At 33.1% G+C, this 24,173-nt stretch overlaps 1 protein-coding gene across 31 annotated transcripts in view; it reads right to left on the reverse strand.

Annotated features, from left to right (window-relative positions):
* The window catches only part of LOC133184031 (zinc finger protein 768-like), a 47,482-nt gene extending 43,817 nt beyond the window's left edge, over positions 1-3,665 (reverse strand). For all 31 annotated transcript variants that reach the window (XM_061318923.1, XM_061318924.1, XM_061318989.1 and 28 more), the window contains exon 1: positions 3,588-3,665. The gene's annotated coding sequence lies outside the window, so the exon portion shown is untranslated. The remainder of the gene's footprint in view (positions 1-3,587) is intronic.
* Positions 3,666-24,173: the final 20,508 nt, after the last annotated feature.

The raw sequence follows: 24,173 nt of genomic DNA on the forward strand, positions 1-24,173 counted from the left end.
TTGGTACCGCAGGGTTCGACACTAACGTTAGTCCGTTAGTCTCAGACTAATCCATTTTCATTCGGACTAATAAAATATGTGGCTAATTAGTCCGATCGGACCAATAAAAATTTCTGAAAAACAATATGAATAAATTACCGATGTCCGATTCTCAACAACTTTTACTGGAAAACCCCGCGTGTATTTTTAGATTTCTAGCTTTTGGCGGGTAGTTACGCAATGCCGGGTCAATTCAGCGCTTAATTTTTCAGCTGATCAATTGGAAGTATAAGGTTTTAGCAATCATGATTTAGTATGACACTTTTAAGAAAGATATTGGACGTTTTGGATGTAATGTAAAGACAAAAAAAAACGAGATCTGGAATACGATCGTACTTGCTGATTGCGAGATTTCAATGAATCTGTGGAATAATATATTTCCCGTAAATACTTTGTATATTTCAAAAAATAATATGTGTATTAATTGTCACGTTAAATTAATGTTAAAAACATTGATGTTTCCTTTTTTGACGGACTAATAAAATCGCGTGCAGACTAGTAAAAGTAATGAAGCACTAGTCCGGCTGGACTAAAGTCTTAAGAAGTTAGTGTCGAACCCTGTACCGTGTACCAGTATCCAACCCTACCCATATGGGAACTTATAGCAAAGGTTAAACTTTCTCAAATGCAAATCAAATATGTTGGTACCCACAGTAAGGTCTTGTCTCAAAAAATACACCTGTGAAATATAAAGCCCTAGCAGCAATCATTGAATAGATATGGAAAAGGTAAAAGTTTTTCAAAAATAAGTCAAACATCAAGGTCAAGGTCAAATTGTTAAAATTAATAGTGCCCAAGGAAAAACCTTCTCCCAAGAAATACACACGTGAAATGTGAAAGCCCTATTACCAATCGTTCAATAGTTATGGCCAAGGTTAAAGATTTCCAAAAGTACAATAGACATGTTTAATATGAAATAGGCTGTTAAGCAAACAGTTTGGTTCAAGGGGTCGACAAAACGAATTTTGCCCGAGAACCCAGTCAATAAAATGCATAATATTGACCAGCAAATTCAAAGAATTGTCCTCTAGCCCCTATTTAAGCCTCTGCCTTGTTCACAATTTTCACAAATGCACATTCAAGGAAAAATAAAATGTATGTACACTACCAAAGCCAACGTAATCAGTAAAACTTTATCTCAAACTCAATTGGGCAAAAAAAAAATAGAAATCTGAGCATTCAAGATATCAAGAGTTAAAAACTTAGAGAATAAGTGGTTGGGACGTCCAATTCACTTCAACAAATCCACAGTATTCAGGATATCAGTGTTTGAGATACCAAAGTTCAACTGTATATACATGTACTACGCACTGCATATATATGCTCTCTGACAAGTAGAGCTAAAAAAGCCTAAAAGATTTCAATGACGTCAAACTGAACATGAGAAACAATTTCAAAAGCTCTCTCCGACTTTGATATAAAATTTCAGTTGTTAAACAAAATATAGCAATTACAGTTTGGGGCCTTATGCAAGCATCCAAATTAATAGAGCAGGGTTCGAACTGAAGAAATACCATCAAAATTTTTCTTGCTGAATATTTAACTCATCACTTTTCAGTCAGTTGAAAAACTGTGAAGGATTTCATGAGTTTATATATATTTTTCTTATTGTCTATCAGGGCCTAGGAAGGGGCCGCGCCATACGCCATATGCGCATACTGTCGAAAAATGGCGCAATGAAATAATGGTGCGCAGCGCCATGCGGCGCGCCCCGCAAAATGCGGGTATGCATGTTTTATTACTTTGTAAGTTCATCGCAGTCCGCGCTATCTCTATTCTTCATCGAAGTTAGATGGAATCTGTGATGTATTATATAATAAAATCGGAACCATCATTCGGCATATTGACATCCACTGGCAAAGAAATAGTTTTTTTTTTCATGGTGTTCGATTTGTAATTGTCTAGTCGTTTTCGATGGTTGACCACAGCTTTACGAAAGTCACGCACATGGAAAATTTATATACCATACAATGAAAAACCTTTTCAACAAAGTCCACTTACAATGTATTTTAGCCTGTCCCGTGATCTCTAAATCAAAAAGGTGCTTTTGGTTTAAATATAATTTTTCTAAATACTAGTTGGTTAGAATCTAGATGACAATTGACTGAAGTTCTTAGAAACGGAAAAATCATTTGTACTAGTCAATGTCATATGACTTGTCAATTCCTATCGCATTTTTCTTTTTAATTTTCCTAAATTTTGTTGTTAGAGATATATGCATTATCCTATAGCATCATACTATGATTTATTTTGGAATGGCCCCAATATATTTCCCCTCGGCCCCTTAAATTTCAAAATGGCCCCATCATTTTATGAACAGTGGGGCCATTGGCCCCACCTGTTGCTTGACCTTCCCAGGCACTGGTCTATGTCTGCTCACTGAACGTAAGTAAAAATTCATTTCCTGACTTCCAGGTTTTTTTTTGTTTTTTTTTTTTTTACTGCCAAAAAATCTTGCTTGTTTTACAAGGATCAAGCACTACTTTTTCTTGTTTCAAAAAATTTATTGTCAAGACATTTCTCTACAAGTACATGTATTGCATGATGGTGTACATCTTTACTGAGGTAAAAGCCATGAAAAAGTAGTGTAACCAAAATTCGACATTTTGACAATAAAAAACAACTTTCACCCTATATGTTGATCTTTCAACACATGTGGTCAGCAGTAATTAGGGACCCAGATGAAATGAAACTCACTTAAACACTCTTCTTTCAGTGGTAAATCAAAACTTGCTTATATATATATATATATATATATGATCTGGGGTATAAGAAATAAAGTTGAAAATAGAAATATGACGATAGTGAGTGATACTGACAAAAATTATGAAAATACAGAGTTACCATGGTTAGTAAACAGGACGATTATCCATCATTTCTCAGAATGATGGATTTCAGTCTCACCCCCGACTTTTGTGCAACGTAAACATTGAAACATATTTTTTTCTTAGGCCTTATACAAAGGGGCATCACTCTGATGCCACCTATGATTATGGTGCCAAAAAACTTTAAAGTGTTTGCATTTTTTTTTTAAAAAGATGGTAAAATTCTCTTTGTCTTTATTGAAAAAAACAGTATGCATATCATGCAATGCATTTTATATATCTCTTTTAATATGCATGCTTGAGGCATGAATAAACTTTCCCCCAAGAAGCTCAGACAAAACGAGCTTTAAATTATGAAAATGGTCATCAAAAAGTTTCCAAATCCCCAGATAATTAAAAATGTGCCGAATAAATTATCCCCCTTTGTAGCTAAAATCTTATCAATGTTCTCTAGAGTACAAATGCATATTTCATAACAACATCATCTTCTCAATTGATAAAAAAAACTTCGTAAATAATAGAGAACACATACACATACTGGATACCGTTGCAATGTATTAATTTTTTGCCTGGCCTGCTCAACATGGGCATGGCGGATAGCTTCCTCATAGCGTTTACACTTTCTTACAGCCTTGCGCGCGTTTGATTGTACCGACAACACAATTATTCTACACTTTCAATAAATGTTATACATTCTATAAAATACTAAAATGTTAAACCTACCCCTTTCTGTAGAAATTTGACTGATTTGATGTCACAATTTTCTCTTTGTTCTGTCGGCCATTTGCAATTTTTACGGGATTAAAAGTCACGTGATAGTACGTCACACTCCACATGAATAAATAATGTGGCCATGTGGACAAAGCAGTTCTACTTGATAAAGTATCTTTAAGGTCAAGATCTAGTAAATGAAGAGTGCCTACAGATTTCTCAAAGGATGACTGCACTTAAGGACATACGAAATTTGCGACAAAATAAACTTTCAAAACATGAATTTTTCTTTTCATTGCAAGAATGGTCAACATCCAATCTACAACTTAATGTAATTACGTTTAATAAAAGTGTGTATTTACGAAGTTCGAATCTGTTTTCAAAGGCAGGGGTCATCACAATTTCTTGAATCTCCGTTCGATAATGAGGACGCCCACTTTTTTACTGACTTTATACATAGTCAGCGCATGTTTGTCTATTGTTCTACGCTTAACAGTAGTTGCATATTTGCATAAATAATAATGTGTCAAAAGGAGATTAATAGACAAACATGCGCTCATGGTTAAAAAGAGAAAAAAACTGCTTCTTCTTACATTCGCTCTCTGTGTTGTAACCAAGGATTGTGACATGTTGAATATTATAATTCACCACGTGATTTCTTACCTCAGGTAACTTTGTGAATACTAAATTCCGTCACGTGACTTGTAAGGTAGCATGTTTGTGCTAACTAGGACATTGTGTTCGAACACATTAAGTCATCTGGCATTGGTATATAATCTGCTTTAATTCGTTGACATGCTCATATTGTTAATTTTGTTTTGAAGCTTTTGTCAGAAGTGTATTTGTGCCATACAGAATGGAGAGGGAGATTGGAAAGAGTGATCACGTTCTTTTTTCCAAACATGTCATTGTTATTTATCAAGTCTAATTTTAGAGCCATTCTTACAATGTTAGCTCCACCTCTCATGCATATCTAATGTTCAATCAAGGGCAGGTAAGTGTAAAGTCACTATATTTGGAAAGCAGTAAGGACAAAAACATTGAATCATTTTATTGTATCACAGTCTACAATCATTTTAAGATTTAAATTTGGTTCCAAATTGACAGGATTCTTTCATAAACATACAAAAGTGAAATAAAGTTTAGATATAAAAGCAACAGAAGCAACCGAAAAAGACCCAAAAATAGGCGTTAAGTGCAGTCATCCTTTGAGAAACAAATCCCTTTAATAATCTTTTTCAATTATAGCTAAATTAATCGGGGCATAATTTTCAGATAAACTCAATGAAAAAACATATTTTAAACTGCCTTTTTCAATGAAAAATGAAGAAAATCACGTATAAAAATGGGAGTTTTCTCCATCTCAGACAAACTAAATGTATCAATATTCGCTACAGTCTCTCAGTAAACGGTTTTTCACATCTTTTTGACCTCTTCTTTAAAATGATTTTAAATTAAATATAGGTATCGGGGTTCCTTTTGGCATGATTTCAAATTGAATTCCATGAATATGTGTCATTTTCTACTTAGTTCTATTATAGCCATAAAATACTGGGAAAAAGTAAGTTTGAATCAATTATGACGTCATAATGGATCTAGCACCAAAAGACAGACTAAACTCATTTACTAGATCTTGACCTTAATTTCAATGATATAGGTCTATCAAAACCTTCAGTAAAGAGAGAGAGAGAGAGAAAACATGAAAAGTTTTCATCAATCAGAGAACAGAATATTGGAACGGGGGGGGGGGGCTTTTCTTTTTCTTTTTTTTTAAAATCATATAATCTCGTGACTCCTTGCTTAAATATTTGTCCCCCTCACTAACTTTGCCGAATATATATCAAAAATACCTAAAGATGAACAAATGTGTTCCCTTTGTGATCACAGTGAGGTTTAGGATGAAATTCATTTTCTTCGTGTACATGAATGTCCTCATTCATGAACTCATTGATATTTGTAATAATACGATGGTTGTCCCAAAATTCCGTAGACAAGCATAGCTTTGAAAGAACCCGATGTCATAAATTAATGAAACTTTGTACATACATAAAACTAATTACTTATATACTTATCGACAAGCATTGAGTAATTACAAATTTGAACCCTACTTAAAGTTATGGGATATGGCGTATTTTTCATAAGTTCAGACAAACTAAAATTAAAAAGATTTTTCTATTTGTTTGATTTCTTTATATAAAGATAGGATTTTCCTGTAAATTACACAATTTATATCAATCACGTTTCATAGATATTAGAAATTTAAAACAATTATCGATTTATTTATCGACTCCGCATTTATAAATACCAGACACAGTTTAAAGTCAATTCAACTACAGAATCATGGGGTTATTCAAATTCAAAATCGGTGAAAATTTTAATTTGAACGTAAATAACAAATATCATGTTCAACTACAGCCAATCTCGTATTTTTATTAATTTTTTTAAGCTCAGCTACGCCATATATAGCTTATATTTTAAATGCAATATTTCAGTTTCTGTTTTAAGAAGGCGGCGCAGTACCAAAAAATTGCATGTAAAAATCGGTATTTAATATTCAATTTTACACAAAAAAAAAAAAATTAATACTCACAATTTCAAAAGTAAGGATAAAAATTATTGACATTGCATTGTTAACTACCTTTACTCATATTTTGTGGCATATGCCTTGATTAATATAAAATTTCATAACGTTTTATATAATTATATGCACCAGTTTGAAATCTGACTTTTCGAAAAATGGAGGCTGCGTTGGCAAAGGCGGCGCACTGGTTCTGAACTTAAATTCACTCCTACAGAAACGCAGAAGTCATAAATGTTTGTTAAGCATGGAAATGTATTTCAGTTCTTGTTACATCAAAATTTTCTAAGTGTGTGAAAATGTCAAATTTTTCAGTCTCTATATCTTATGAGAATCAATTTCAATGGCCCATGAATAATGAAGACCCTGCATGAGATCCAAGATCACTTGCTAATAACCTTCCTTAATTATATTGAAGAAATTAAATATATTGGGGGATGTACAGTACATGTATATATATGTATGCTAATAATATATTAAGTTCCTTGATATACATAAATTTCTTCTTCCAGTTTTTTTTTTTAGCTCTACTGGTCAGAGACCAGAAGAGCTTATGCGTTAGTAAGGTGTCCGTCGTCCTGTCTGTCTGTCTGTCTGTCTGCAAACAATTTTTCAAAACGCTACTCCTCCTACAGTTTTGGTCTGATTTCAATATAACTTGGCACACAAGTAGACTATACTAAGATACATAAATTAGTTCATCGGTTTTTGGTTTTGATGAATGGTGTTGCCATGGTTAGAAAATGCGCAGAATTTCTTGGGATGTATCCTCCTCCTTTTTTGAGAGGATGGGGGGTGGGGGTGGGGGGGGGCAAATTTGACTAAATAAAATCTTGTATGATATACGACAGAAAATACTTCATAGATGGTGTCCCCTTAATACATGTGATTACGTCTGTAACCCCCCTTTTATGTTTGGTAATGCCTCCCCAAATTGAAAATGTTTGGTTGTGCCTCCTTAACCTGAAATTGCTTCCTACGAGTCTGATATTTACATACCTATAAATCTAGATATTGATATTTTCTTTCAAATGACTTAGAACAGAATACACAAATTAAAGCATTCCAAATGGAAAAAAATGGAGAAAAAATAGCAATCTTGACTCAGTATTATTTTTAGCTTTAAGGAATCTTGAAGGGGGAGATAATCCTTTTTATTTTAAACAGACAACTAAGACAAGTTAGCTCTTAATCTAAAAGAGAAAATAATAACCTTACTGTTTTGGGGGTCTTTCCATAGTCTGGTGTTTTTAACAGGTGGTTCCTTCTCAATCTCTTGTTTTGAAACTTTCTCTTCCTTAGATGGTCTTTTCAAATAATTGCAGGGACGTAGCATCGTTTTTGAAAGGGGGGGGGGGGCAGCCAGAGAGAAGAAAATTCAACTTACCTGAAAAAACTTGACAAGCAAAAAAAAAAAAAGGAAAATTGTCCGAAAAAAATCCTATTTTGTGGGGGTGGAGGGGGATGTGTGTGTGTGTGTGTGAGGGTGTGTGTGTGTGTGTGTGGGGAGGGGGGGGGTTAGGTTCCAACTTCTTTCAGTACCAAATTTTATTCATACACTACTACAGAACCCAAACCCAAGGCCAACCGACCTTTCAATTAACATTTCAAATATTATTTTTAAAAAAGTCGTTGAAAAAAGGGGGCCAGGCCCCCTCTTGCTACATGCCTGCATTGCCCTGTACTTTTTTCAGGTGGATTCTCTTCTGTTAGATGATCAGATCTAAACCTTGATTTTCTTCTCTTGTATGAGTGGGGAAAATGGTTTTTTGATTGTTATTTTACATTATTTTTTCAATTCTGGTTTTAAAAGTTTTAATATGAAAGAAATATGTAACAATAAAATTCCCCCCAAATCATTTTTTGTTTATTTAAGCCAGTTTTTAAAATTTAAGGCAAAAGAGAATTTTGACAAACAAGTTTCCTTCCAAAAAATACTAGATTTTGAAGTGACCCTATGTTACATTATTGTGTTGCACTCCTGACATCTGATATCCGATTTTATTTAACATTGTTTTAAAAATTATAACATACAATAACCCATTATTAGGTTGTAAATCAGTTCGTCGTTTTGATATTTTTTATCATTTACAGCAAGTTTTTCATATTTTCAAGTCTTCAAAATATGACTATTTGCAATGTGTATTATATATACATTGTACTTAAAAATATGTGTTAATATAAGATATGAAAACTATTCTCTGAATTGACTGTAAAATGTCAGTAATTAGTTGATAGACATAATGTTTTGAACATCAAATAGTATCAAACATTTTTTTTTTCAATTTATTTTGTAGTAAAGATAAAATTAATGAAGATCATTGACAACTATAAAACTATCTTGTTGCACTCCTGACTGCAGAAAATTTAAAATTAAAACCACAGAACACAAAAATTCATAAAGTGTTGGCAACATCAAGTGGTAACGAAATTGTGCAATATTTATAGTCCAATACTTCATAATTAAAACACATGAAAGTATTTAAACTTGGCTTTATAGCTTGAATTATTCCCTATTAATGTCAAAAAACTAGCTAAAATATTTACTAGTATTTAAAAGATAAATTATATTTTATAGTATATTTTCCTTCACAGGAATAACACTGTAAGCAACTGAGGTCAACCAGAAACGTTCCACTCATCATTTTTTTCTTTATATTTATTCCTATTTGATCAGTAATAATTCTAACATATTTATTGGACTTCTAACCAAGACCATGGGAGTCTTTAAAGAAGAATTGTGTAGCGAAAATTATATCAGAACTTGTTCTGTTGTTTCAATGAAGCTGAGGTAAAATCACATGAACTTTATAACATTTTTCAGTGTGTTTACTTTTCACATTCTTAAAAAAAAAAAAAAAAAAAAAAAAAAAAAAAAAAAAAAAAGACGTAAACACATCTGAATTGATAGAATGGAAAAAGAGAAGGATTTTAATGATGAAACTGTCATTAATTTAGTACTAAATTATTCAAATAGATCATTATTAATTAAAGAATATTTCTTAGCATGAGTAGAAGTCTTTTCATCATATAATTTGAATCTTTTAAGAATGTGTTGCACTCCTGACCATATAAATATAGATCTGAAACACGCACCGACCCTGTAATTGATAAATCTTTTTGTTAAAAATGTTCTTTGTGTCTTTATTTTCCAAAATAAAAATCAGAGAATCATATACTGATAAGTTTTTTTCATGCTGAGGAACAAAACATCAAATGTTGCACTCCTGACCCTATAGGGTATGCACATATACTTGACTCTCATTAATGCTGCTTGTGATTTATGTAACATTTTTAAGTTTTAAATTTGTATATCGGTTATTGTTTTAAACTTTGAAAAATCTTTTTTGGCTTAATTATCTTAAAATTTGTTTCTTTGTTTTTTGTTTTTGTTTTTTGTTTGTTTGTTTGTTTGTTTGTTTTTTTGTTTTTGTTTTTTTGACAACACTACATTTTTTCTGTTGCACTCCTGACATGGTATAACTTTTTTTTTTCTTTCAAAAATCAGTTATGACCACAACTTGGTCAAACAAAAGTTGCTACAGTCTACATTTAAAGCTCAATACTTTGAATATTTTCAGGAAAGTCTACATTTCCACCATAAACCATTATTAATTATTTCACGGATCTTCAAAATGTCACAAAAAGGTATTGCACTCCTGACATTTTTAGAATCATTTTTGGGCATAACTTTTGTGAATTGAGATATCTATGATATATTTGACAGGTAATTAGACACTATCTAAAGACATATGCTGAGACATAGAAATTTATTCCTATTGCCTGTAATTTTAGTGCAGGTTGAAAAATACGGGTTTGGTCATTTTTTTAATTCACACACAAAACACTTGTATCTGACAACTTCTTCCAGTAGCATGCCTTTACGGCAATGACCATGCCTTTTGACCAGTCAAAATCTTCAAATTTCTCTTTTAAATCAGATGTCAAGCACAGATTGACTCCTTCTATCTTATCGAGGATGGAAATTCACAAAAAATTGCTCACTATTCTCCCTATAAGTCTTGGTCTTTACATTTGTTGTTTTTTTTCGTTTCGGTTTTTTTTTTTGGTAACGACTCTATAAATATTAAAATTCCATAACTCAGATTGATCTCTACATTTTCGTACAGTACTTAGTTTCTTGGGTTTTAAATTGAATATTCTTCTTTCTGCCTCTTTGTCCGATTCTGTGTCTGTATTTTCATGGTCATCATCCAGATGATAAGCCCTTTAAGTTACCGCATCCTTAAATTCTCTGGTCACATGGTCATGTAAATAGCAAGTGCGTGCTTGAAAAGTCACTCTATCGCTCGTATAGAGGTAGGATCACTCCGGAATGGAAATCAGTTCATTCAACATTGAAAATGAACCCCGGGTCAATATTCTACGTTACACAGCCTCCCCCTTCTCCCGCCATGATTTGAACAAATCTGAATATGCACTCCTTTGGATAATTTGATATTAATATCCCTAATCATGGTTCTACTGTTCTTCTTGAGAACGTTTTGAATTTTCTGTATACTCAATGTAATTATTCGATTCCTTATTGTGGCCCGAACCTACCGACGGGGTTCATGATTTTAACAAAATTGAATTAACATCGTGTCAGTACTTTTAGATAAGTTAACATGTTACATAACTTCAATCTTTTATGACCGATTGAATTTTGAGAAGAATATGACCATATATATATATATATATATATATATATATATATATATATATATATATATATATATATATATATATATATATATATATATATATATATATATATATATATATATATATATATATATATATATATATATATATATATATATATATATATATATATATATATATATATATTGGATTATTTCCCCTTTTTTAGGAGGCATTCCATCATTCAGTGAAAAAACTTGAATTCTCTTTACCTAAGCATAAACTGTACCAAGGCATGATCCCCCAACTTTCTGTTGCGATTTGGTCGAACCCTCCAACGTTATTATGCCTAAAAATATCGAAGAGAGAGTGAGAATATGCCCCCCCTCCCCTCCCTTAGCCTCAGATGAAATAGGTGATGGTGATTAACAGTGATCGATCTCAAAAATCCTACAAACAATACAAAATATGTGAATAGGTCATAAACCACAGGTACTTGTTTCGTATATGGGGTCACCTTCTTCCTTTTCTTTCCACAAGGTACCTAACTCAATTTCAGGTACCCCCGTTTTAAGCTCGTACTTTGTTAATATATCAATCATTAATCTACTTTAAAATGACATTATTTACTTTGAGAGACTTTTTTTTTCTTGTCAAATAAATCCTTTCAGACGTCTTTGATCGAGTCTCTTCATAGTAAACCACTCAATTGCCTCGATACATTTTAAGACTCTAGACGTGATACAGGAACTTCCGGTTAAGGTTGTACTGTACTAAAAAACCAAAGACCTCAGAATGGAAAACTTGGACGTCTCTGGTTTCATCCCACATTTATTATCCCAACCGGAAGTACTTGTATTTCTTCTAGAGTCCTAAAATGTATCGAACTTATTTTCGAGGAATAAATGAGTGGTTTACAATGTAGAGGCTCTACGAGGGACGTCTGAAAGGATTTATTAACAAGAAAAAAAGTATCTCAAAGGAAACGATGTCATGTTAAAGTAATATGTCAGTCAAAATACGACCTAATTATATGTTGTATTTGTTAATATTGTTCAAGATCATTATAACGACCATAGAATTTGCAAAATGACGACTTTAAACGAAACTGTTGAATTTCTTTTCCTGTAATATCAACTTATTTGTCATTAGCCTGTCTCGGTTAAAAAATTAATAGTACTCAGGGCATGCTCTTGAGTATCGAGTTAGTTGGGAGATATAAACACTATATGCAGGTGATAGTGGAATACTGCGACATAAAAAGGAAAGTTGACGATGAAATGGAAGTAATCTCGTTTATAATACAGTTTACATATAATACAGTTTACATATAGTTGTAAGTTGGCTCTTACCGACTATAGTCAGTCAAACATCTATATAAACAGATGTGACAGACTATGTGGTGACTTTTATTTTGAGTTCACTGGGATATATCGAGTCGACATATGAATGGAAGTAAGTACTAGTAGCTATTGTTAAGATAACCCGTCTTTGCTATATCTGAATGTCGAGTTGAAATCTACAGCAAGTGCTTTCTTCCTCTCATGTAGAAGTTTCTGAACAAATTCTGCTTCAAAGGAATATAAAAACAGGTCGGCTAACGAAAAAGTAAAATTAGTGCCCACGGAATTCGAACAGATTGTTGGAAGACCTGGTCTCCAAAGATTACTTATATGTTGTCAATGAGGAACTCATAAATTGTGTTATTTGTCAACAGATGCTTGCTCTTAAGGATTTATATGTTGTCCCACTAAGTGTGACCTCGTTTATAAGGGAACATTGACCAATTCCTGCTTAATACAAAAGGTAACTTTTTCCCTGCGTTTACATGTTTAAAAGGATATTTCTTTTTTGCAGTTTCATTCTTTTTTCATATTGTATTAAATTTTAAAATAATATAGACGTACTTTTTTCCGCGTGGGATTAATTTCCGCTACGTACGCGGTCACAATTTTTCCGCGGAAATTTGTCACAGCGTACTAAACTGCTAAAGATTCATTAAAAACATATAACGGCAATCCAAGATGTCCGCGTAATTTTATACTCGCGGATTGAACAGAAAGAGTGATTCCACGAAATCATGACCCCGTGGAATAAAGTACATTTACAAAACAAAGACGTTTTTTGATTTAAAATTAAGTACTGCATGTTTTTAAAGCAATGTTAAATTTGTTTATATTTCATTAAAATTCAGCATATTTGCAGCACTTTATTTCAGAAATTGCTGATATAAGGTACTACAAATATGTTGAGTTTAAACAAGCATTCTGAGAGTATTGCATTAGCAATACTAGTCCCCTATCGGCAAGTGTAATCTGGTTCCCATTTAGATTTGAAAATGCCATAATTCCGTCAAAAAACAAAGAAGCAGAACGAAATGCAAAACTTAATCTATAACTCATCAAGGAAAAGTCACATACCAAAAATCAGCTCAATATCTGCAAGCGTTTAGAAAAAAAATGTGTTTGATGGTATTGGGGATTTATCTCTTACTCAAGCGGATTTTAATTTGACCCAGGAGCCGGTTACACCTGGAAATGTTATACAGCAGTTGGACCATTCTGACGATCGATTTGGAAAGTTTAACGATGACGACGATATGGAGAAGCCTTCTAAAGTCTACCGAGAATAAATTAAAGATTTTGAATAAAATTTAATTGATTTTGTATGCAATTTAAGACATGCACCGCCTATAGGTTATAGTGTAGATAACCCATAGTTAAAACAATAGAAAACATGGCGGCCTATGGTACATTGCATATTAATTTATCTGAGCAATTTGGAAGCAGAACAAGGAATAAAATCTTGTTAGTGATTTTGGTTCGTCTCTGTTATAGCATCATTTTACACAGAACATTGGTAGTTGGGGTACTTCCTTTTTGTCTTTGTGTAGGATTTTTCCACCTATATCATCCACACAGAGTTGCTTTCTCTTTCCTTATACCGGTATTTCCGGTCACGACATAATCTTTATGGAATTCAGCTACCATCTAAACGTAAAATTCCATAAAAAAGGACAACTAAAGATTACTACTCATTTCAAACTAAATAAAATATTCCTTGCAATTTAAAGATTTTTAAAGAAGATTTTGTGCCTATATTAAAATCAATTTGTTACCATACAATCTGTTTTTTATTATAAACCCCCAAAATGACTATTTAGGTGAATGAAACGTTGTAAAAATCAACATACAAAAACATATCATTTTACAAGGCTTAATCCACATATTTTATGGACATTATATCTAAAAATCGGGTTACTTTGCAATAAAAAAGGATACTCATCATTTCCAATGACAATTTATATGTTATCAACATGTATAAAATATGATAAAGATAGGTTAAGGGCCTGTTCTTTTATGTGCATAAATCTTTTCATCAAGAAGAATATTCTGAAATAATTTTGACAAGGAAGGATTTATCCCCTATTATTGCTTTAGACAAACAAAAATAATGAGATTCATGAATGACTGACCAGTGATTTATGACATTGAATATCCAAAAGTTTCCGAGGAAATTAAAGGGAAAATCAAATAAAATGTGATAAGGGATTAAAAAAAAATATGGGCAAATCAACGAAGAATTAATCTAATAAAATTCATATACATACTTTATACTAAAAAATAAAAAAAAATAAAAAAAATGAAGATTTGTCAAATTTGATCCTGTGTAATCCACATACTTATAAGATTAAGAAAGTAAGAAGACTGGCACAGGAAAGGAGATGCTCTTTGCCACAATTTTATTCTGATGACAGAAACTTTTTTTCCAAGTGCATTTATTTATCTGATCTATAAAATATTTGAGAAATTCGGAACTATGAGAATCTATGGGAAGACGTCATTCTAAATAAATTTTATAATGTCATCCGGAACAAAGTGGAGACATATTATTACTATTCCGTCTATTTTTGTCCGTAGGAGTACTCACTGAAGGCTTATGTTGTTTTTTGGAGATCAAGTCTTCCAACAATTTGTCGGAATTCCATTGGGTAATTATTGAGCCCGTTTTTTAGCAGACCTATTGTTATATTTTTATGAAGCAGAATTTATTTTAAAAAAAATCAAAAACCTTTTACATGAGAAGAAGAAAAACACTTGTTGTGGCCTTTAACTCGACATTTAGATGTATCGACGACGTATTATCACTTAAAAATGGTTACTTCTATTCATATTTCGACTTGTTCGGGTTGTTTATATCCCAGTGATCTTGAAATAAAATATACCTTAGAGTCTGACAAATCTGTTTCATATTTGTATATTTTACTAGAAAAAGACGTTAATGGTAACCTAACAACAAACCTTGATGATAAACGTGATTTCAACTTTTCTATTGTCAACTTCCCCTATCTATGTAGCAATATAAACTTATCGCCTGCATATGGAGTAAATGTCTCCCAGCTTAATCGATACACAAGATCATGCTCTACGTACTAACAATTTCTAAAACGAGCTAAGCTATTGTCAAACAAGTCGATGAAACAAGGATATCAACAATATCGTTTGAAGTAAACATTTTGCAAGTTCTATGGTCGATGCAATGACCTTGTCAGCAAATGCAATCTTCCATTAAGTCGATTGCTGACTGAAGTTTTTCATATTAATTGTTAGGCCATTATTACACACTAAATTGTCTACGGATTTTTTTTACTTACGTATGCAAAAAATATAATTCTTATCTTTCAAAAAAAATCTACATCAGAGGAGGGTGTAAACTTTAACACCAATAGACGAGCTGCATGAGGAAAAATAATCTCTCAGTTTTTTATACTGAATTTAGAAAAACTGCATAAAATAGCATATTTTTGACTAGTAATCTAGTAAAAATATTAAGTCGATAGTCGATGTGATCAAGCGATATTCGAGTACTCGAATTCTGTAACTATCAAGTTGACTCAAGAATGGCATATCTGAGAATTTTAGGAAACTTAATGTTTATGTGTATTATGGTTAAAAAAATTGTGAATCTACGTATAAATAACTTTTTCAATCATACTTCGGTTGTATGAAAAGGAAGTCCCATTTGGTCAGTTTGCCATTACCCCCTAGTCTTTGAATGTAAGAGAATAAGAGGCGAGTTTGCCATCACATTTTTTTTAAAGTACATAATCCTTTTGAAGGCAATGATCTAAAAATGTTTGCTTCCATAGGACTAGATTATTAAGATTCTTTTTATTGGTTATTTACAACAAGTCCATATTTCATATGAGATCTTTACCCATGCAGTGTAGGTATATTAAAATTTTAAACAACCGCAAACCGTGAATCTTGCAGTTTTCTATAAGATGGCCATTATTTTAAAAAAAAAAAAAAAAAAAAAAAACTAGTTGTAGTGCGATATGTCAAATAAGAGATAGATATTTTCAGCTTCTCCGTAAACTTGTATACATGAAGAGAAAAAAAAACTCTATCCAAAAAATGCACTAATTTCAGGTAAAACAATATAGAATATTTTGATGTTTTCATAGGGGAAGCCAGAAAGCTCAACAAAGGTACATGACTCTTTGCATAGGCAATGGAGGCGAGAAAATCTTCGACATTAGACATACAAAGAAAACCCGATATATGTTGATAGATATGTGTGCCTATATACTGCTATTCCATGTATTAAACGAAACTGTAAATGGAATGCTCTGTAAGACATGAATTAAGAAACAGCCAGTATCAGTTTAGTTAGTCTCTAGATGTGTCCACGTTTTTAGAGAGACAAATAGACTAGGATATCGATCTATTTTAATCCAACATTTTTTAATGTCCTCTCTTGATGGAAGATAAAAAGTGAATTGACAATAGGCGTAGTCATACGAAGGGGGCGAAATGTTTCTGATGGTATATAAGTCCATCCTTATTTCCTTAAATATCAGTAGAACTTTACGTGTTTGGCAAAGAACATTCCAGTCTAGTCTAAACACAATTAATTGACTAAATTTGTTTCAAAGCCATTAATCCAGTTCTGTAGAGGGTCTATCCTTGGAAGTTGTAAAGAAGAAAAAGCTCAATATCAGAAAAAGGTAAGACATTGGTATTCATTCATAATTTCAGAAACTTTTATTTATTTATTTATTTTGGCAAGCATTTAATTGTATATCTGTATGGACTCGACAGGATCTTCACAACGTAACCTCACTTATGTTTTATAAAAAGGAATCATTTCTTCGAGTCGTCATCACGTAACGAGTATGAACATTGGATTTGCGTATTCCGTATTAAAATCAGCAAACCTGTCCGTAATTTGAAAATATTACTTCTAATTTCCTTCAAGATCTATTTATTTAATTCTAATGGATCATTAATAACAATGAGTCTTGTAAGATTTTGTTTAATATCTAGATAATTTCCGCCCCGCCTCCATAGTCCACTTTACTTGCGGAGAAAACCCTTTTTATTTTGATATAAATTACGCGTTCATTTATATCTAGTATAGCTTTAAAGCAAAATCTTGCATCCTATTTTCGAATTTTTAATTTTATTTTTCTCGGGCTGTAATGTGTTAAATGATCAAAGAAAATTGTATATTGGTTAAAGTATATTTCAAGACCAAATATCATAAAATTTTATAAACAGTTTTCAACAAATTATACACATAAACTGTAAATTTGAATTCTTATTTTATATTAGTTATTACAAATATCATGATAGGAAAAGACGATTATCAAAGCAAATTGATTGTTTCACTGCCACTTTTTTGGCTGCCCCTCACAAAATGAATATTGAAAAAAAAAATAGAAATTCACATGCTTGATTCATATTCAGATTGATGTTTATAGTACTTTAAGGAGGCTGGGGGGTCAACAAATTAACCACAAATTAACCACCAGATTTAACTTAATTTTTTAGATATGATATCTTAAGCTGTCAACTATCATTTGGCAAAGAAAAATTTCAAAAATTTTAGTTTTAAAATTTGATCATTTTCTATATCTTCATATGGAGCTCTTCTTCTAAAGGAGATCAATATAGTCTAAAAATGGCCACAACCCCCCAGCCTCTTTAAATCTTGTCTTAAGCAATTTCATAAGGCTCTGCGAAATCTGTGTAAAAGGATTATAGTTTCTTTTGTAGAAAAAGAAGGACCCAAATCATGGAAAATTCCACGTTTGATTTGCCAGTCCTCTCTAACTTTTCACCAAATGTCACCACTCCAAAATATGAGATCACCTTCTGTTCGATCAACGAGTTCACTCAGCTCCGAACCTGCTGGTTAATCCCTACATGCACTGTCTTAACAGTCGTTTCCCTGATTGGAAACATCGCCACCATTGTCAACATTCTTCAAAGTCGCCTGTATAAAGATGTAACACACATGTGTATCCTGTTGGTGGCTTTGAGTGACTTTTTCGCCAGTGCTGTAATTTACATGCCCGTGTTTGTTCCCCAGATCAACGAGTTCGATTTTGATGTTGTCGGTTGTATTGCGTCTTTCTGGGCAACCTTTACCCCAATCATGTGGTCAGGTGGTAACCTTGTCCTTATGGCCTATGAACGCTATTCTTTGATCTCTGAGCCTCTCCACTTTCATTGCTCGCATACAAGTCGTCGTGTGCTCAAAATTTCTCTTGGTATGCTCTTAATTATGAGCATTCTCTTCATTTTGTATGCATGCATTATATCTTTTATCAGAGGATGCCCCGACTTCATTTTGTTCATAAACTATTTTACTTATGTTAGCGTGCCCATGATTCTAATCATTTTTGGTATGTTGCTATTCTTACATTGTTCCAAATTGATGAAATTGAAGACCCTCCCCAAAGTCTCCCTCAATGAAGTTAAAAACCGCCAATTTTCAGAATTGACAGTTAAAGTTTATCTCATCTGCATTAGCTATGTTTTTGGCCAGTTGCCATTTGTGATAAATAATATGATGGTTCTTTTGATGCAGTACAATGTTATGGATTCTAGACCAAGATTAACACATACCTTCTATCACATAGGCACGGTCGTTATGCTGGCCAACTACGCAGTCAACCCTTTTATATATTTCCTCTCTTTCCACAAAATAGCCTCATTCTGCACGAAGAAATCGGGCAACACACTTCTTAGGACCAGCATGACAAAACAATCTGATACAAAATGAAATTAATTTTTAAACACTTCAAAATTTAGAATGAATTTAAGCCCTTTTTGTTTAATTCTAGTTCATGCCTCGTAATTTTGCATCCACTTTAAATTTGGTTTTTTTTTTTTTAAAAAATAAGTAATTGCTCTTACAAAAAAGGAAGAAGCCACAATTTCTTAGGCATGTCATTGCAAACTTTTTATTCGAAAATGTCAAGCATATCAAACAGTGATACTAGTAATAAGTTTTCTTTGTAATAAATCGTGACATATGAATGCGCCAAATAACTTCCAAGTCGGTCTAAGAAATTCAGAACCAATTTTCACTGAGCATCTATTATAGTGGTGTCGTTCGTTTAAAAACTTAAATTACGTTTTTGTCTAGGATTTAGAAACGTCTATGTATTGAAATGGTCAAATATTACGCGTTAATTAGCACTAAAATCGTACAATTCTTACAGAAAGGACTATTATAATACAACATAAGAACAAAGTTTCGATACAATCCATATTTTATTATCTAATTTTAAAGTGTAAATAACGCAATTCTAAATTATGAAAAAATAAACAAAGGAAAATAGATGAAACTGAGTTTTTCAGAGAGATATAAAGGTATGATTTGCTTAAATATCTCGGAGGATGTGAGACAATACTGCCAAAGCGATCAATTTTTTTTTTTGTTCTCTTTGTAACGCTCTAGAGTAGCGGTGTAAGGAGTTGATCCTTACGTCGCGGGTTCGAATCCCTGTGCGACGTGGAGACGGCTCTTTCGGATGAGACCGTATAAGCCGAGGACCCGTGTCGCAGTAGGTGCTAGCACGAAAAAGATCTTTCACTGCTCATATGCATGCAGTAAGTGTCGAGTTCAGGTCTAAATTTGCAGTCTACCACCGGAAAGTGGTGGCGTCTCAATATGAGTGAAAACTTCTCGAAGGGACATTAAACAACCAAGAAAGAGTCGCCCGCGGGCGCAGTGGTTAGAGCGTCTGCTCTAGAGTCGCGAAGTAAGGAGTTGATATTTACGTCGCGGGTTCGAATCCCACTGTGGGACGTGGAGACCGGTCCTTCGGATGAGACCGTATAAACCGAGGTCCCGTGTCGCAGTAGGTGCTGGCACGAAAAAGATCTCTCACTGCTCAAAGGCCATAAGTGCCGAGTATAGGACAAAATTTGCAGCTCTCCACCGGCAAGTGGTGGCGTCTCCATATGAGTGAAAAATTCTCGAGAGGGACGTTAAACAACATACAAACAAACAAAACCAAGAAAGAGATTCGAACTCGGACCCCCTAGCCTTTCAACAGGTACTCTTCCGACTGAGCTATATGGACAAGACAAGTAAATAGGCCTGACATGCACAGTTCTTTCTTCTGAAACTGTCATTTTCCTCAAGGGCGAAGGTAATAATCCAGAATTATCTCTGAAAAATTTCTCATCTGTCATTCCCATGACATGGTTTTGGTGCCATTTGTGAAAGAAAGGAGATAATGTAATCAAGATTCGAACCTTTCCCTCCCCTGTTCTCTTGACAAGTTGACGGTTGCTGTTGTAACACATTTTGGGGCCACCAACAAACCTTCCTGACTTATATTATATAAATATAATTTAATTTTGTTTGTATTCTAGCCCCTGATTGGTTAATATCCAAAAAGCTACGCAAATTATTTCTGTATAACCTGGTTTGGTATGGGGACACACCCCCCTGACAACGAGCTGAATCATCTGTATCCATACAATCCTCTCATTTCCAGTCCTCGGGATTCATGGAAAATTCCAGATTTGATAAATGTACCTTTAACTTCAAACAATAATTCGATCTTACCACATGTAAACAAACAGCAAGGCTGCTAGGCCTCTGTATCAGTTTTTACCTCCCCTCGCTTCCCATCACTTCCGTTACTAAGGTTGTATTATTGAGCGGCAAATTTGAACTAGTTAATAAAAAGCAACGAAATTTTACACCCATAGTTATTTAATGATTTTAAAATTAAATTATAAGGAATGACTCTAATTCTTGGCCAAATTATTCGAGTATAACCTGGTTTGGGTCAGTTTACGCTGTTTTATAATCCGCTTCGCGGATTATAAAGCGTAAACTGACCCAAACCAGGTTATACTCGAATAATTTGGCCAAGAATTAGAGTCATTCCTAAAGTATTTATATTATTCATTTGCCTCGATTACATCTTTTATTTCTTCTAGTTTTGTCTATTTGTTCATAACTTTGTGTTGATGTTGTTTTTGTATTTAAAATTGACAATATTGTGCTTGTATTTGTTTCACATTGTAGCACTAAATATTTTTGAAAATTTCTGTATAAACAGTGTTAATAGATAAAATTCTTGATCCTTAAATAATGCTTTCATTTTTTGGTTAATATTGTAATTGTAACTAGTTATCATTATATGTTGTTTTCTCTCAAGTACGCCATATAACAAATTCATCTAAGACTGATGCAGTGTACATAGGTCTTATATTGATCTCATAAACCTCAGATCTTTGTTCTCAACACATATTTTTATTCAATGCGAGAGAGTCCTTCAATTCTTAAAAGTCACCATTCTTTATGTAGAAATATGTATTTTCTAAATGCATTCTTTGACCGGAGGCTGAAGTTCCTTCCTGCCCCTGTATGACATTGCTTTCTCTTTTCTTTTTATATTTATATAAATACACAAAAACTGAATATTGTACTGGCTTCACAACACATAGTGAGTTCATTTACATATGAAAGAAATTTTCATTCTTAACAAATGATTGTAAATATGACGATCTATTTATGTAAAGATGTCTCCTTGTGTATGGTTTGGATTTTCCAAATGTTAATTACAGTGTTGTAGCATTAAAGAAAAAAATTAAGTATGATGTTATTGTTTGATTACCTCAATATTCTGTGAATGGGTTTCTTTGCTTCGGCCTTTTTATAAAGAATTACAGTGTTTCTTCTTTTTTTTAAATTTGATAACAGCATATTTCCTGTGATATGAATTGACGAAACCCTCGTTTGTGCAAACGAGTTTGTTTTTTATTGGATGAGAAGTTATGATCATCATGAGAAACCCATCCTTTTAACTATTGAAAAGTTCTAGTCGACGGTAAAAATGTTACATATTCTTTCAATTTCAATGAATATCATCATCCTCATGGCACATTTTTCGAATTTTCCCTGATGGACAATTGAAAGCATTCGTATGTCGATACAATATTTCCCATCGAATTCGAAATAGACAACAGTGTCCGCCACTTCTGTTTCATATTTGGATATTTTACTGACTATATAGGATAAGGGACAATTAGCAACTAAACTTTATGACAAAATTAAACGAGATGTCTTCATCTTTTCCATCTTCTACTTTCATTATTTATGTAGCAGTATCCCACTTTCACTGGGATATAGTGTTTAATGTCTCCCAACTCATTCGATTCTCTGAAGCATTCTCTGAATATAATTTATTTTTGAACCATGGCAGGCTACTGACATATGAGTTGATCTTACAGGAATTTTAACAATCTCGTTTAAACTCAGCATTTCGTACATTCTGTGGTCGTTATAATGACCTTATTAGCAAATACTGGAGTACAACCTACATTTTTGTATCATTAGTCGTATTACATGTATGACTGACATATTTCATATCAAGTATTAGTCTTTTTAAAACTAAATTTGAATACGGATTATTCCATCTACCCGATAAATACAAACTTAACGGCTCTCGGCGGATGTGACCGGTCGACAAGGGATACTTACTCCTCCTAGGCACCTGATCCCACCTCTGGAATTTCCAGGGGTCTGTGTTTTATCCCCTGTTTACAGATTTGTATTGTTTATATGTTTTTGAGATCGAGATGAAAGCAAAATTCAGTCGAAAATTTAATTCTTTCAGATGTTTTACAAATATCTCGTAAATGAGAAGAGGGAAGGAATGATAAGTGAAGAAAATGTTTCAAATAAAGAACAAACCTCAAATGGTTCATTCTGAAAACAAATATTGGACTGGCTTCGGTGCAAAGCGCTTCATCCAGTTCAATTGTGTTGAATGAACTGTTTTCAGCATATATTCCTGCACATAGACTTCATGCACCAGGTATTCTTAAAGAAACCCTGTTTAATTCTGTTTATCAAGTATTTTAACTGATTTTTTTTAATTCATTGAATCAATTATCATATGCATGAAACCAGAGATTGATGTCTGAAGAAATGCAAGTAAAAATAAACAATTTTTGGTATATACACGTACTTTAAAATTTCGACTGGGAGGGGTGGGGGCTTTATGCTTATTCCTTACAGAGTCTATTCTCCAGGACTACTTTCCCAACTGAGCTGTCTGGAGCTTGGGCATCACTTGAAATTCTATAATTATTAGACACATGCGCATATTTTAGACACTTTGGATGTGTAAGTGACGTTTTGTTTTTTTATTCAAAGCGTCTCAGGAAATCAAAATCATTCATACGAAGGATAAAACAGACATTGGCAGATTTTCTAAACGTCTCACGGAAATGGATTTTAATAATCTTGTTAAAAGTAACAATTCAAATAAATAAGAAATGGTTCATTGTCTTTTAAACATTGTATTAAATTTTCCTTCCGCTTTGCTTTGTCTTTGGTCATTCATCTCGGGTTACAGTCCGATGTTCGGTTAAATTGGACTGTAAGAGTAAAAATACCAGACTGATATGGTTAAATGCAGCCAAACCTCGTTATCTCGAACTCAAGGGGAACGAGAAAAAACTTCGAGATATCCGAGGATTCGAGCTATCCAAGATAGAATACCTAAAGAATAAGGGTTTTGGACTTCCAAATCACTTCGACATATCCATGATATTAGTGTTTGAGATACGGAAGTTCAACTATATTGAATTCTCTAAGGATTCAAGAAGAGAAACTTACAAATATTGGTTTACAAAAACAAAAGATGATGTCATAAATAAATTCATAAACGAACTTTCTAATTTTTGAGCCAAAAAATCCCGCTTTCTGTGTTACGAGATATTGCTCACGTCTGAAGAAATATCATTTTTCAGTTTGATAATTGATATCTCTTGCACACCCAAGATATCTCTAGACGAAAAGTGCCACCCGTTTTGATCAGAAAGATGATAAAACAGCTTGGCATTCAACCGACCAAGAGTTTGAAAGTTTTAAAACAGCTATGGGTCATATCCTCCATCAAGGGGGTTACGTTTAACTATTTTTAAGTCACCTGAGTCACTCAGGTGACCTACTGCTATCGGTTTTCGTCCGTCGTCGTGCGTCGTCTATCGTGCGTTAACATTTGAACATTTTCAGTTTCTTCTTTGGAACCGCTTAACCAATTTCAACCT

Source organism: Saccostrea echinata, unplaced genomic scaffold, assembly GCF_033153115.1.
Source record: "Saccostrea echinata isolate AGI-Se365-2 ecotype Australia unplaced genomic scaffold, CSIRO_AGI_Sech_v1 ptg000001l, whole genome shotgun sequence".
NCBI lineage: Eukaryota > Metazoa > Mollusca > Bivalvia > Ostreida > Ostreidae > Saccostrea > Saccostrea echinata.